Source organism: Cololabis saira, chromosome 8 (assembly GCF_033807715.1).
Source record: "Cololabis saira isolate AMF1-May2022 chromosome 8, fColSai1.1, whole genome shotgun sequence".
Lineage (NCBI taxonomy): Eukaryota > Metazoa > Chordata > Actinopteri > Beloniformes > Belonidae > Cololabis > Cololabis saira.
The window spans coordinates 39905219-39919319 of NC_084594.1; the positions used below are offsets into that span (position 1 = coordinate 39905219).

Here is a 14101-nt window from a genome sequence, read left to right on the forward strand (position 1 = left end):
GAACTGAGCGATGGTTGTATAGTGGTGAGCATAGCTGCCTTCCAAGCAGTTGACCCGGGTTCGATTCCTGGCCATCGCAGCACTTCTTTTGTGAGAAATCTGAATTTTCACACTTCAAAAGAGTGTTTTCCATGAAACTCATAACTCTTAGAACTTCCTGTCTTCCTGTCTTAAGGAGCACGCACCGAAGGGGATGTAGCTCAGTGGTAGAGCGCATGCTTAGCATGTATGAGGCCCTGGGTTCAATCCCCGGCATCTCCATTATATGTGTTAATAAACTCAATGAAGTAAGAAAGGGTAATCAGCAACACTGATTGTTCCAAAAAGGATTAATTATGTTCATAGTTACACAAACTCTCAAGATCAATTGGAGTTAATGCTTGCTATTGAACATCAATCTCTTCAAAAAGCTATAATGTTCATGAGGAGTATACATGGGACGCATACATACGCATACATATGTATGCATTTACACTCACTGGCCACTTTATTAGGTAAAATAACTGCTCTTCGATGGAAATTTCTAACCAGCCAATCACATGACAGCAAATCAATGCAATTAGGCACGTAGACATGGTCAAGAGAATCTCCTGTAGTTCAAACCAAGCATCAGAATGGGGAAGTACGGTAATTTCAGTGACTTTGAACGTGGCATGGTTGTTGGTAACAGACGGGCTGGTCTGAGTATTTCAGAACGTGTCGATCTACTTGGATTTTCATGCAAAAACCTCTCTGGGGTCAATGCAATTAGGCACGTAGACATGGTCAAGAGAATCTCCTGTAGTTCAAACCAAGCATCAGAATGGGGAAGTACGGTAATTTCAGTGACTTTGAACGTGGCATGGTTGTTGGTAACAGACGGGCTGGTCTGAGTATTTCAGAACCTGTCGATCTACTTGGATTTTCATGCAAAAACCTCTCTGGGGTTCACAGAGAGTCGTCGGAAAAAGAGAATATATCCAGTGGGCGGTAGTTTCTTGGGGGAAAATGCCTTGTGGATGCCAGAGGTCAGAAGAGAATGGCCAGACTGGTTGTAGCTGATAGAAAGGCAACAGTAACTCAAATAACCACTCATTACAACCGAGGTATGCCGAAGAGCATCTCTGAATGCACAACGCGTCGAACCTTGAGGCGGATGGGCCACAGCAGCAGAACCACACTGGGTACCACTCCTGTCAGCAAAGAAGAGGAAACTGAGGCTACAATTCACTCAGGCTCACCAAATAGCCGAAAAGCATCTCTGAATGCACAACGCGTCGAACCTTGAGGCGGATGGGCCCCAACAGCAGAACCACACTGGGTACCACTCCTCTCAGCTAAGAACAGGAAACTGAGACTACAATTCACTCAGGCCCACCAAAATTTGGACAACAGAAGTTTGGAAAAACGTTGCCTGGTATGATGAGTCTCAATGTCGGTTGCAACATTCGGGTGGTATGGTCAGAATTTGGCATCAACAACATGCAGTGTGTTGCGGAAATTATGACGTTGATTTGCCAGAACTGAGCGATGGTGGTATAGTGGTGAGCATAGCTGCCTTCCAAGCAGTTGACCCGGGTTCGATTCCCGGCCATCGCAGCACTACTTTTGTGAGAAATCTGAATTTTCACACTTCAACAGAGTGTTTTCCATGAAAGTCATAACTCTTAGAACTTACTGTCTTCCTGTCTTAAGGAGCACCCACCAAAGGGGATGTAGCTCAGTGGTAGAGCGCATGCTTTGCATGTATGAGGCCCCGGGTTCAATCCCCGGCATCTCCATTATATGTGTTAAAAAAACTCAATGAAGTAAGAAAGGGTAATCAGCAACACTGATTGTTCCAAAAAGGATTAATTATGTTCGTAGTTACACAAACTCGCAAGATGAATTGGACTTAATGCTTGCTATTGAACATCAATCCCTTCAAAAAGCTTTAATGTTCATGAGGAGTATACATGAGACGCATACATATGTATGCATTTACACTCACTGGCCACTTTATTAGGTAAAATAACTGCTCTTCGATGGAAATTTCTAACCAGCCAATCACATGACAGCAAATCAATGCAATTAGGCACGTAGACATGGTCAAGAGAATCTCCTGTAGTTCAAACCAAGCATCAGAATGGGGAAGTACGGTAATTTCAGTGACTTTGAACGTGGCATGGTTGTTGGTAACAGACGGGCTGGTCTGAGTATTTCAGAACGTGTCGATCTACTTGGATTTTCATGCAAAAACCTCTCTGGGGTCAATGCAATTAGGCACGTAGACATGGTCAAGAGAATCTCCTGTAGTTCAAACCAAGCATCAGAATGGGGAAGTACGGTAATTTCAGTGACTTTGAACGTGGCATGGTTGTTGGTAACAGACGGGCTGGTCTGAGTATTTCAGAACCTGTCGATCTACTTGGATTTTCATGCAAAAACCTCTCTGGGGTTCACAGAGAGTTGTCGGAAAAAGAGAATATATCCAGTGGGCGGTAGTTTCTTGGGGGAAAATGCCTTGTGGATGCCAGAGGTCAGAAGAGAATGGCCAGACTGGTTGTAGCTGATAGAAAGGCAACAGTAACTCAAATAACCACTCATTACAACCGAGGTATGCCGAAGAGCATCTCTGAATGCACAACGCGTCGAACCTTGAGGCGGATGGGCCACAGCAGCAGAACCACACTGGGTACCACTCCTGTCAGCAAAGAAGAGGAAACTGAGGCTACAATTCCCTCAGGCTCACCAAATAGCCGAAAAGCATCTCTGAATGCACAACGCGTCGAACCTTGAGGCGGATGGGCCCCAACAGCAGAACCACACTGGGTACCACTCCTCTCAGCTAAGAACAGGAAACTGAGACTACAATTCACTCAGGCCCACCAAAATTTGGACAACAGAAGTTTGGAAAAACGTTGCCTGGTATGATGAGTCTCAATGTCGGTTGCAACATTCGGATGGTATGGTCAGAATTTGGCATCAACAACATGCAGTGTGTTGCGGAAATTATGACGTTGATTTGCCACAACTGAGTGATGGTGGTATAGTGGTGAGCATAGCTGCCTTCCAAGCAGTTGACCCGGGTTCGATTCCCGGCCATCGCAGCACTACTTTTGTGAGAAATCTGAATTTTCACACTTCAACAGAGTGTTTTCCATGAAACTCATAACTCTTAGAACTTCCTGTCTTCCTGTCTTAAGGAGCACCCACCAAAGGGGATGTAGCTCAGTGGTAGAGCGCATGCTTTGCATGTATGAGGCCCCGGGTTCAATCCCCGGCATCTCCATTATATGTGTTAAAAAAACTCAAGGAAGTAAGAAAGGGTAATCAGCAACACTGATTGTTCCAAAAAGGATTAATTATGTTCGTAGTTACACAAACTCGCAAGATGAATTGGACTTAATGCTTGCTATTGAACATCAATCCCTTCAAAAAGCTTTAATGTTCATGAGGAGTATACATGGGACGCATACATATGTATGCATTTACACTCACTGGCCACTTTATTAGGTAAAATAACTGCTCTTCGATGGAAATTTCTAACCAGCCAATCACATGACAGCAAATCAATGCAATTAGGCACGTAGACATGGTCAAGAGAATCTCCTGTAGTTCAAACCAAGCATCAGAATGGGGAAGTACGGTAATTTCAGTGACTTTGAACGTGGCATGGTTGTTGGTAACAGACGGGCTGGTCTGAGTATTTCAGAACGTGTCGATCTACTTGGATTTTCATGCAAAAACCTCTCTGGGGTCAATGCAATTAGGCACGTAGACATGGTCAAGAGAATCTCCTGTAGTTCAAACCAAGCATCAGAATGGGGAAATACGGTAATTTCAGTGACTTTGAACGTGGCATGGTTGTTGGTAACAGACGGGCTGGTCTGAGTATTTCAGAACCTGTCGATCTACTTGGATTTTCATGCAAAAACCTCTCTGGGGTTCACAGAGAGTCGTCGGAAAAAGAGAATATATCCAGTGGGCGGTAGTTTCTTGGGGGAAAATGCCTTGTGGATGCCAGAGGTCAGAAGAGAATGGCCAGACTGGTTGTAGCTGATAGAAAGGCAACAGTAACTCAAATAACCACTCATTACAACCGAGGTATGCCGAAGAGCATCTCTGAATGCACAACGCGTCGAACCTTGAGGCGGATGGGCCACAGCAGCAGAACCACACTGGGTACCACTCCTGTCAGCAAAGAAGAGGAAACTGAGGCTACAATTCACTCAGGCTCACCAAATAGCCGAAAAGCATCTCTGAATGCACAACGCGTCGAACCTTGAGGCGGATGGGCCCCAACAGCAGAACCACACTGGGTACCACTCCTCTCAGCTAAGAACAGGAAACTGAGGCTACAATTCACTCAGGCCCAGCAAATTTGGACAACAGAAGTGTGGAAAAACGTTGCCTGGTATGATGAGTCTCAATGTCGGTTGCAACATTCGGATGGCATGGTCAGAATTTGGCATCAACAACATGCAGTGTTTTGCGGAAATTATTACGTTGATTTCCCAGAACTGAGCGATGGTGGTATAGTGGTGAGCATAGCTGCCTTCCAAGCAGTTGACCCGGGTTCGATTCCCGGCCATCGCAGCACTTCTTTTGTGAGAAATCTGAATTTTCACACTTCAACAGAGAATTTTCCATGAAACTCATAACTCTTAGAACTTCCTGTCTTCCTGTCTTAAGGAGTACCCACCGAAGGGGATGTAGCTCAGTGGTAGAGCGCATGCTTCGCATGTATGAGGCCCCGGCATCTATCCCCGGCATCTCCATTATATGTGTTAAAAAAACTCAATGAAGTAAGAAAGGGTAATCAGCAACACTGATTGTTCCAAAAAGGATTAATTATGTTCATAGTTACACAAACTCGCAAGATGAATTGGACTTAATGCTTGCTATTGAACATCAATCCCTTCAAAAAGCTTTAATGTTCATGAGGAGTATACATGGGACGCATACATATGTATGCATTTACACTCACTGGCCACTTTATTAGGTAAAATAACTGCTCTTCGATGGAAATTTCTAACCAGCCAATCACATGACAGCAAATCAATGCAATTAGGCACGTAGACATGGTCAAGAGAATCTCCTGTAGTTCAAACCAAGCATCAGAATGGGGAAGTACGGTAATTTCAGTGACTTTGAACGTGGCATTGTTGTTGGTAACAGACGGGCTGGTCTGAGTATTTCAGAACCTGTCGATCTACTTGGATTTTCATGCAAAAACCTCTCTGGGGTCAATGCAATTAGGCACGTAGACATGGTCAAGAGAATCTCCTGTAGTTCAAACCAAGCATCAGAATGGGGAAGTACAGTAATTTCAGTGACTTTGAACGTGGCATGGTTGTTGGTAACAGACGGGCTGGTCTGAGTATTTCAGAACCTGTCGATCTACTTGGATTTTCATGCAAAAACCTCCCTGGGGTTCACAGAGAGTCGTCGGAAAAAGAGAATATATCCAGTGGGCGGTAGTTTCTTGGGTGAAAATGCCTTGTGGATGCCAGAGGTCAGAAGAGAATGGCCAGACTGGTTGTAGCTGATAGAAAGGCAACAGTAACTCAAATAACCACTCATTACAACCGAGGTATGCCGAAGAGCATCTCTGAATGCACAACGCGTCGAACCTTGAGGCGGATGGGCCACAGCAGCAGAACCACACTGGGTACCACTCCTGTCAGCAAAGAAGAGGAAACTGAGCCTACAATTTACTCAGGCTCACCAAATAGCCGAAAAGCATCTCTGAATGCACAACGCGTCGAACCTTGAGGCGGATGGGCCCCAGCAGCAGAACCACACTGGGTACCACTCCTCTCAGCTAAGAACAGGAAGCTGAGGCTACAATTCACTCAGGCCCACCAAATTTGGACAACAGAAGTTTGGAAAAACGTTGCCTGGTATGATGAGTCTCAATGTCGGTTGCAACATTCGGATGGCATGGTCTGAATTTGGCATCAACAACATGCAGTGTTTTGCGGAAATTATGACGTTGATTTGCCAGAACTGAGCGATGGTGGTATAGTGGTGAGCATAGCTGCCTTCCAAGCAGTTGACCCGGGTTCGATTCCCGGCCATCGCAGCACTTCTTTTGTGAGAAATCTGAATTTTCACACTTCAACAGAGAATTTTCCATGAAACTCATAACTCTTAGAACTTCCTGTCTTCCTGTCTTAAAGAGTACCCACCGAAGGGGATGTAGCTCAGTGGTAGAGCGCATGCTTCGCATGTATGAGGCCCCGGGTTCAATCCCCGGCATCTCCATTATATGTGTTAAAAAAACTCAATGAAGTAAGAAAGGGTAATCAGCAACACTGATTGTTCCAAAAAGGATTAATTATGTTCATAGTTACACAAACTCGCAAGATGAATTGGACTTAATGCTTGCTATTGAACATCAATCCCTTCAAAAAGCTTTAATGTTCATGAGGAGTATACATGGGACGCATACATATGTATGCATTTACACTCACTGGCCACTTTATTAGGTAAAATAACTGCTCTTCGATGGAAATTTCTAACCAGCCAATCACATGACAGCAAATCAATGCAATTAGGCACGTAGACATGGTCAAGAGAATCTCCTGTAGTTCAAACCAAGCATCAGAATGGGGAAGTACGGTAATTTCAGTGACTTTGAACGTGGCATGGTTGTTGGTAACACACGGGCTGGTCTGAGTATTTCAGAACGTGTCGATCTACTTGGATTTTCATGCAAAAACCTCTCCGGGGTCAATGCAATTAGGCACGTAGACATGGTCAAGAGAATCTCCTGTAGTTCAAACCAAGCATCAGAATGGGGAAGTACGGTAATTTCAGTGACTTTGAACGTGGCATGGTTGTTGGTAACAGACGGGCTGGTCTGAGTATTTCAGAACCTGTCGATCTACTTGGATTTTCATGCAAAAACCTCTCTGGGGTTCACAGAGAGTCGTCGGAAAAAGAGAATATATCCAGTGGGCGGTAGTTTCTTGGGTGAAAATGCCTTGTGGATGCCAGAGGTCAGAAGAGAATGGCCAGACTGGTTGTAGCTGATAGAAAGGCAACAGTAACTCAAATAACCACTCATTACAACCGAGGTATGCCGAAGAGCATCTCTGAATGCACAACGCGTCGAACCTTGAGGCGGATGGGCCACAGCAGCAGAACCACACTGGGTACCACTCCTGTCAGCAAAGAAGAGGAAACTGAGGCTACAATTTACTCAGGCTCACCAAATAGCCGAAAAGCATCTCTGAATGCACAACGCGTCGAACCTTGAGGCGGATGGGCCCCAGCAGCAGAACCACACTGGGTACCACTCCTCTCAGCTAAGAACAGGAAGCTGAGGCTACAATTCACTCAGGCCCACCAAATTTGGACAACAGAAGTTTGGAAAAACGTTGCCTGGTATGATGAGTCTCAATGTCGGTTGCAACATTCGGATGGCATGGTCAGAATTTGGCATCAACAACATGCAGTGTTTTGCGGAAATTATGACGTTGATTTGCCAGAACTGAGCGATGGTGGTATAGTGGTGAGTATAGCTGCCTTCCAAGCAGTTGACCCGGGTTCGATTCCCGGCCATCACAGCACTTCTTTTGTGAGAAATCTGAATTTTCACACTTCAACAGAGAATTTTCCATGAAACTCATAACTCTTAGAACTTCCTGTCTTCCTGTCTTAAAGAGTACCCACCGAAGGGGATGTAGCTCAGTGGTAGAGCGCATGCTTTGCATGTATGAGGCCCCGGGTTCAATCCCCGGCATCTCCATTATATGTGTTAAAAAAACTCAATGAAGTACGAAAGGGTAATCAGCAACACTGATTGTTCCAAAAAGGATTAATTATGTTCATAGTTACACAAACTCGCAAGATGAATTGGACTTAATGCTTGCTATTGAACATCAATCCCTTCAAAAAGCTTTAATGTTCATGAGGAGTATACATGGGACGCATACATATGTATGCATTTACACTCACTGGCCACTTTATTAGTTAAAATAACTGCTCTTCGATGGAAATTTCTAACCAGCCAATCACATGACAGCAAATCAATGCAATTAGGCACGTAGACATGGTCAAGAGAATCTCCTGTAGTTCAAACCAAGCATCAGAATGGGGAAGTACGGTAATTTCAGTGACTTTGAACGTGGCATGGTTGTTGGTAACACACGGGCTGGTCTGAGTATTTCAGAACGTGTCGATCTACTTGGATTTTCATGCAAAAACCTCTCCGGGGTCAATGCAATTAGGCACGTAGACATGGTCAAGAGAATCTCCTGTAGTTCAAACCAAGCATCAGAATGGGGAAGTACGGTAATTTCAGTGACTTTGAACGTGGCATGGTTGTTGGTAACAGACGGGCTGGTCTGAGTATTTCAGAACCTGTCGATCTACTTGGATTTTCATGCAAAAACCTCTCTGGGGTTCACAGAGAGTCGTCGGAAAAAGAGAATATATCCAGTGGGCGGTAGTTTCTTGGGTGAAAATGCCTTGTGGATGCCAGAGGTCAGAAGAGAATGGCCAGACTGGTTGTAGCTGATAGAAAGGCAACAGTAACTCAAATAACCACTCATTACAACCGAGGTATGCCGAAGAGCATCTCTGAATGCACAACGCGTCGAACCTTGAGGCGGATGGGCCACAGCAGCAGAACCACACTGGGTACCACTCCTGTCAGCAAAGAAGAGGAAACTGAGGCTACAATTTACTCAGGCTCACCAAATAGCCGAAAAGCATCTCTGAATGCACAACGCGTCGAACCTTGAGGCGGATGGGCCACAGCAGCAGAACCACACTGGGTACCACTCCTCTCAGCTAAGAACAGGAAACTGAGGCTACAATTCACTCAGGCCCACCAAATTTGGACAACAGAAGTTTGGAAAAACGTTGCCTGGTATGATGAGTCTCAATGTCGGTTGCAACATTCGGATGGCATGGTCAGAATTTGGCATCAATAACATGCAGTGTTTTGCGGAAATTATGACGTTGATTTCCCAGAACTGAGCGATGGTGGTATAGTGGTGAGCATAGCTGCCTTCCAAGCAGTTGACCCGGGTTCGATTCCCAGCCATCGCAGCACTTCTTTTGTGAGAAATCTGAATTTTCACAATTCAACAGAGAATTTTCCATGAAACTCATAACTCTTAGAACTTCCTGTCTTCCTGTCTTAAAGAGTACCCACCGAAGGGGATGTAGCTCAGTGGTAGAGCGCATGCTTTGCATGTATGAGGCCCCGGGTTCAATCCCCGGCATCTCCATTATATGTGTTAAAAAAACTCAATGAAGTACGAAAGGGTAATCAGCAACACTGATTGTTCCAAAAAGGATTAATTATGTTCATAGTTACACAAACTCGCAAGATGAATTGGACTTAATGCTTGCTATTGAACATCAATCCCTTCAAAAAGCTTTAATGTTCATGAGGAGTATACATGGGACGCATACATATGTATGCATTTACACTCACTGGCCACTTTATTAGTTAAAATAACTGCTCTTCGATGGAAATTTCTAACCAGCCAATCACATGACAGCAAATCAATGCAATTAGGCACGTAGACATGGTCAAGAGAATCTCCTGTAGTTCAAACCAAGCATCAGAATGGGGAAGTACGGTAATTTCAGTGACTTTGAAGGTGGCATGGTTGTTGGTAACACACGGGCTGGTCTGAGTATTTCAGAACGTGTCGATCTACTTGGATTTTCATGCAAAAACCTCTCCGGGGTCAATGCAATTAGGCACGTAGACATGGTCAAGAGAATCTCCTGTAGTTCAAACCAAGCATCAGAATGGGGAAGTACGGTAATTTCAGTGACATTGAACGTGGCATGGTTGTTGGTAACAGACGGGCTGGTCTGAGTATTTCAGAACCTGTCGATCTACTTGGATTTTCATGCAAAAACCTCTCTGGGGTTCACAGAGAGTCGTCGGAAAAAGAGAATATATCCAGTGGGCGGTAGTTTCTTGGGTGAAAATGCCTTGTGGATGCCAGAGGTCAGAAGAGAATGGCCAGACTGGTTGTAGCTGATAGAAAGGCAACAGTAACTCAAATAACCACTCATTACAACCGAGGTATGCCGAAGAGCATCTCTGAATGCACAACGCGTCGAACCTTGAGGCGGATGGGCCACAGCAGCAGAACCACACTGGGTACCACTCCTGTCAGCAAAGAAGAGGAAACTGAGGCTACAATTTACTCAGGCTCACCAAATAGCCGAAAAGCATCTCTGAATGCACAACGCGTCGAACCTTGAGGCGGATGGGCCACAGCAGCAGAACCACACTGGGTACCACTCCTCTCAGCTAAGAACAGGAAACTGAGGCTACAATTCACTCAGGCCCACCAAATTTGGACAACAGAAGTTTGGAAAAACGTTGCCTGGTATGATGAGTCTCAATGTCGGTTGCAACATTCGGATGGCATGGTCAGAATTTGGCATCAATAACATGCAGTGTTTTGCGGAAATTATGACGTTGATTTGCCAGAACTGAGCGATGGTGGTATAGTGGTGAGCATAGCTGCCTTCCAAGCAGTTGACCCGGGTTCGATTCCCAGCCATCGCAGCACTTCTTTTGTGAGAAATCTGAATTTTCACAATTCAACAGAGAATTTTCCATGAAACTCATAACTCTTAGAACTTCCTGTCTTCCTGTCTTAAAGAGTACCCACCGAAGGGGATGTAGCTCAGTGGTAGAGCGCATGCTTTGCATGTATGAGGCCCCGGATTCAATCCCCGGCATCTCCATTATATGTGTTAAAAAAACTCAATGAAGTAAGAAAGGGTAATCAGCAACACTGATTGTTCCAAAAAGGATTAATTAAGTTCATAGTTACACAAACTCGCAAGATGAATTGGACTTAATGCTTGCTATTGAACATCAATCCCTTCAAAAAGCTTTAATGTTCATGAGGAGTATACATGGGACGCATACATATGTATGCATTTACACTCACTGGCCACTTTATTAGGTAAAATAACTGCTCTTCGATGGAAATTTCTAACCAGCCAATCACATGACAGCAAATCAATGCAATTAGGCACGTAGACATGGTCAAGAGAATCTCCTGTAGTTCAAACCAAGCATCAGAATGGGGAAGTACGGTAATTTCAGTGACTTTGAACGTGGCATGGTTGTTGGTAACACACGGGCTGGTCTGAGTATTTCAGAACGTGTCGATCTACTTGGATTTTCATGCAAAAACCTCTCCGGGGTCAATGCAATTAGGCACGTAGACATGGTCAAGAGAATCTCCTGTAGTTCAAACCAAGCATCAGAATGGGGAAGTACGGTAATTTCAGTGACTTTGAACGTGGTATGGTTGTTGGTAACAGACGGGCTGGTCTGAGTATTTCAGAACCTGTCGATCTACTTGGATTTTCATGCAAAAACCTCTCTGGGGTTCACAGAGAGTCGTCGGAAAAAGAGAATATATCCAGTGGGCGGTAGTTTCTTGGGTGAAAATGCCTTGTGGATGCCAGAGGTCAGAAGAGAATGGCCAGACTGGTTGTAGCTGATAGAAAGGCAACAGTAACTCAAATAACCACTCATTACAACCGAGGTATGCCGAAGAGCATCTCTGAATGCACAACGCGTCGAACCTTGAGGCGGATGGGCCACAGCAGCAGAACCACACTGGGTACCACTCCTGTCAGCAAAGAAGAGGAAACTGAGGCTACAATTTACTCAGGCTCACCAAATAGCCGAAAAGCATCTCTGAATGCACAACGCGTCGAACCTTGAGGCGGATGGGCCCCAGCAGCAGAACCACACTGGGTACCACTCCTCTCAGCTAAGAACAGGAAGCTGAGGCTACAATTCACTCAGGCCCACCAAATTTGGACAACAGAAGTTTGGAAAAACGTTGCCTGGTATGATGAGTCTCAATGTCGGTTGCAACATTCGGATGGCATGGTCAGAATTTGGCATCAACAACATGCAGTGTTTTGCGGAAATTATGACGTTGATTTGCCAGAACTGAGCGATGGTGGTATAGTGGTGAGTATAGCTGCCTTCCAAGCAGTTGACCCGGGTTCGATTCCCGGCCATCGCAGCACTTCTTTTGTGAGAAATCTGAATTTTCACACTTCAACAGAGAATTTTCCATGAAACTCATAACTCTTAGAACTTCCTGTCTTCCTGTCTTAAAGAGTACCCACCGAAGGGGATGTAGCTCAGTGGTAGAGCGCATGCTTTGCATGTATGAGGCCCCGGGTTCAATCCCCGGCATCTCCATTATATGTGTTAAAAAAACTCAATGAAGTACGAAAGGGTAATCAGCAACACTGATTGTTCCAAAAAGGATTAATTATGTTCATAGTTACACAAACTCGCAAGATGAATTGGACTTAATGCTTGCTATTGAACATCAATCCCTTCAAAAAGCTTTAATGTTCATGAGGAGTATACATGGGACGCATACATATGTATGCATTTACACTCACTGGCCACTTTATTAGTTAAAATAACTGCTCTTCGATGGAAATTTCTAACCAGCCAATCACATGACAGCAAATCAATGCAATTAGGCACGTAGACATGGTCAAGAGAATCTCCTGTAGTTCAAACCAAGCATCAGAATGGGGAAGTACGGTAATTTCAGTGACTTTGAACGTGGCATGGTTGTTGGTAACACACGGGCTGGTCTGAGTATTTCAGAACGTGTCGATCTACTTGGATTTTCATGCAAAAACCTCTCCGGGTTCAATGCAATTAGGCACGTAGACATGGTCAAGAGAATCTCCTGTAGTTCAAACCAAGCATCAGAATGGGGAAGTACGGTAATTTCAGTGACTTTGAACGTGGCATGGTTGTTGGTAACAGACGGGCTGGTCTGAGTATTTCAGAACCTGTCGATCTACTTGGATTTTCATGCAAAAACCTCTCTGGGGTTCACAGAGAGTCGTCGGAAAAAGAGAATATATCCAGTGGGCGGTAGTTTCTTGGGTGAAAATGCCTTGTGGATGCCAGAGGTCAGAAGAGAATGGCCAGACTGGTTGTAGCTGATAGAAAGGCAACAGTAACTCAAATAACCACTCATTACAACCGAGGTATGCCGAAGAGCATCTCTGAATGCACAACGCGTCGAACCTTGAGGCGGATGGGCCACAGCAGCAGAACCACACTGGGTACCACTCCTGTCAGCAAAGAAGAGGAAACTGAGGCTACAATTTACTCAGGCTCACCAAATAGCCGAAAAGCATCTCTGAATGCACAACGCGTCGAACCTTGAGGCGGATGGGCCACAGCAGCAGAACCACACTGGGTACCACTCCTCTCAGCTAAGAACAGGAAACTGAGGCTACAATTCACTCAGGCCCACCAAATTTGGACAACAGAAGTTTGGAAAAACGTTGCCTGGTATGATGAGTCTCAATGTCGGTTGCAACATTCGGATGGCATGGTCAGAATTTGGCATCAATAACATGCAGTGTTTTGCGGAAATTATGACGTTGATTTGCCAGAACTGAGCGATGGTGGTATAGTGGTGAGCATAGCTGCCTTCCAAGCAGTTGACCCGGGTTCGATTCCCAGCCATCGCAGCACTTCTTTTGTGAGAAATCTGAATTTTCACAATTCAACAGAGAATTTTCCATGAAACTCATAACTCTTAGAACTTCCTGTCTTCCTGTCTTAAAGAGTACCCACCGAAGGGGATGTAGCTCAGTGGTAGAGCGCATGCTTTGCATGTATGAGGCCCCGGATTCAATCCCCGGCATCTCCATTATATGTGTTAAAAAAACTCAATGAAGTAAGAAAGGGTAATCAGCAACACTGATTGTTCCAAAAAGGATTAATTAAGTTCATAGTTACACAAACTCGCAAGATGAATTGGACTTAATGCTTGCTATTGAACATCAATCCCTTCAAAAAGCTTTAATGTTCATGAGGAGTATACATGGGACGCATACATATGTATGCATTTACACTCACTGGCCACTTTATTAGGTAAAATAACTGCTCTTCGATGGAAATTTCTAACCAGCCAATCACATGACAGCAAATCAATGCAATTAGGCACGTAGACATGGTCAAGAGAATCTCCTGTAGTTCAAACCAAGCATCAGAATGGGGAAGTACGGTAATTTCAGTGACTTTGAACGTGGCATGGTTGTTGGTAACACACGGGCTGGTCTGAGTATTTCAGAACGT

At 44.7% G+C, this 14101-nt stretch overlaps 20 non-coding genes across 20 annotated transcripts; all 20 read left to right on the forward strand.

Moving 5' to 3' along the window:
- The first annotated feature begins 7 nt into the window (after positions 1-7).
- Positions 8-79, forward strand: trnag-ucc (transfer RNA glycine (anticodon UCC)). The gene has a single exon. It is a non-coding gene; the product is annotated as a tRNA-Gly (tRNA).
- Positions 80-189: 110 nt separating this feature from the next.
- trnaa-agc (transfer RNA alanine (anticodon AGC)) lies at positions 190-261 on the forward strand. The gene has a single exon. It is a non-coding gene; the product is annotated as a tRNA-Ala (tRNA).
- A 1245-nt stretch (positions 262-1506) lies between these two features.
- Positions 1507-1578, forward strand: trnag-ucc (transfer RNA glycine (anticodon UCC)). The gene has a single exon. It is a non-coding gene; the product is annotated as a tRNA-Gly (tRNA).
- A 110-nt stretch (positions 1579-1688) lies between these two features.
- On the forward strand, positions 1689-1760 carry trnaa-ugc (transfer RNA alanine (anticodon UGC)). The gene has a single exon. It is a non-coding gene; the product is annotated as a tRNA-Ala (tRNA).
- A 1236-nt stretch (positions 1761-2996) lies between these two features.
- trnag-ucc (transfer RNA glycine (anticodon UCC)) lies at positions 2997-3068 on the forward strand. The gene has a single exon. It is a non-coding gene; the product is annotated as a tRNA-Gly (tRNA).
- A 110-nt stretch (positions 3069-3178) lies between these two features.
- On the forward strand, positions 3179-3250 carry trnaa-ugc (transfer RNA alanine (anticodon UGC)). The gene has a single exon. It is a non-coding gene; the product is annotated as a tRNA-Ala (tRNA).
- Positions 3251-4485: 1235 nt separating this feature from the next.
- On the forward strand, positions 4486-4557 carry trnag-ucc (transfer RNA glycine (anticodon UCC)). The gene has a single exon. It is a non-coding gene; the product is annotated as a tRNA-Gly (tRNA).
- A 110-nt stretch (positions 4558-4667) lies between these two features.
- Positions 4668-4739, forward strand: trnaa-cgc (transfer RNA alanine (anticodon CGC)). Its single transcript has one exon. It is a non-coding gene; the product is annotated as a tRNA-Ala (tRNA).
- Positions 4740-5974: 1235 nt separating this feature from the next.
- Positions 5975-6046, forward strand: trnag-ucc (transfer RNA glycine (anticodon UCC)). Its single transcript has one exon. It is a non-coding gene; the product is annotated as a tRNA-Gly (tRNA).
- Positions 6047-6156: 110 nt separating this feature from the next.
- trnaa-cgc (transfer RNA alanine (anticodon CGC)) lies at positions 6157-6228 on the forward strand. The gene has a single exon. It is a non-coding gene; the product is annotated as a tRNA-Ala (tRNA).
- A 1235-nt stretch (positions 6229-7463) lies between these two features.
- Positions 7464-7535, forward strand: trnag-ucc (transfer RNA glycine (anticodon UCC)). Its single transcript has one exon. It is a non-coding gene; the product is annotated as a tRNA-Gly (tRNA).
- Positions 7536-7645: 110 nt separating this feature from the next.
- trnaa-ugc (transfer RNA alanine (anticodon UGC)) lies at positions 7646-7717 on the forward strand. Its single transcript has one exon. It is a non-coding gene; the product is annotated as a tRNA-Ala (tRNA).
- Positions 7718-8952: 1235 nt separating this feature from the next.
- Positions 8953-9024, forward strand: trnag-ucc (transfer RNA glycine (anticodon UCC)). The gene has a single exon. It is a non-coding gene; the product is annotated as a tRNA-Gly (tRNA).
- A 110-nt stretch (positions 9025-9134) lies between these two features.
- Positions 9135-9206, forward strand: trnaa-ugc (transfer RNA alanine (anticodon UGC)). The gene has a single exon. It is a non-coding gene; the product is annotated as a tRNA-Ala (tRNA).
- Positions 9207-10441: 1235 nt separating this feature from the next.
- On the forward strand, positions 10442-10513 carry trnag-ucc (transfer RNA glycine (anticodon UCC)). Its single transcript has one exon. It is a non-coding gene; the product is annotated as a tRNA-Gly (tRNA).
- Positions 10514-10623: 110 nt separating this feature from the next.
- trnaa-ugc (transfer RNA alanine (anticodon UGC)) lies at positions 10624-10695 on the forward strand. The gene has a single exon. It is a non-coding gene; the product is annotated as a tRNA-Ala (tRNA).
- Positions 10696-11930: 1235 nt separating this feature from the next.
- On the forward strand, positions 11931-12002 carry trnag-ucc (transfer RNA glycine (anticodon UCC)). Its single transcript has one exon. It is a non-coding gene; the product is annotated as a tRNA-Gly (tRNA).
- Positions 12003-12112: 110 nt separating this feature from the next.
- trnaa-ugc (transfer RNA alanine (anticodon UGC)) lies at positions 12113-12184 on the forward strand. The gene has a single exon. It is a non-coding gene; the product is annotated as a tRNA-Ala (tRNA).
- Positions 12185-13419: 1235 nt separating this feature from the next.
- trnag-ucc (transfer RNA glycine (anticodon UCC)) lies at positions 13420-13491 on the forward strand. The gene has a single exon. It is a non-coding gene; the product is annotated as a tRNA-Gly (tRNA).
- A 110-nt stretch (positions 13492-13601) lies between these two features.
- Positions 13602-13673, forward strand: trnaa-ugc (transfer RNA alanine (anticodon UGC)). The gene has a single exon. It is a non-coding gene; the product is annotated as a tRNA-Ala (tRNA).
- The last annotated feature ends 428 nt before the right edge of the window (positions 13674-14101 follow it).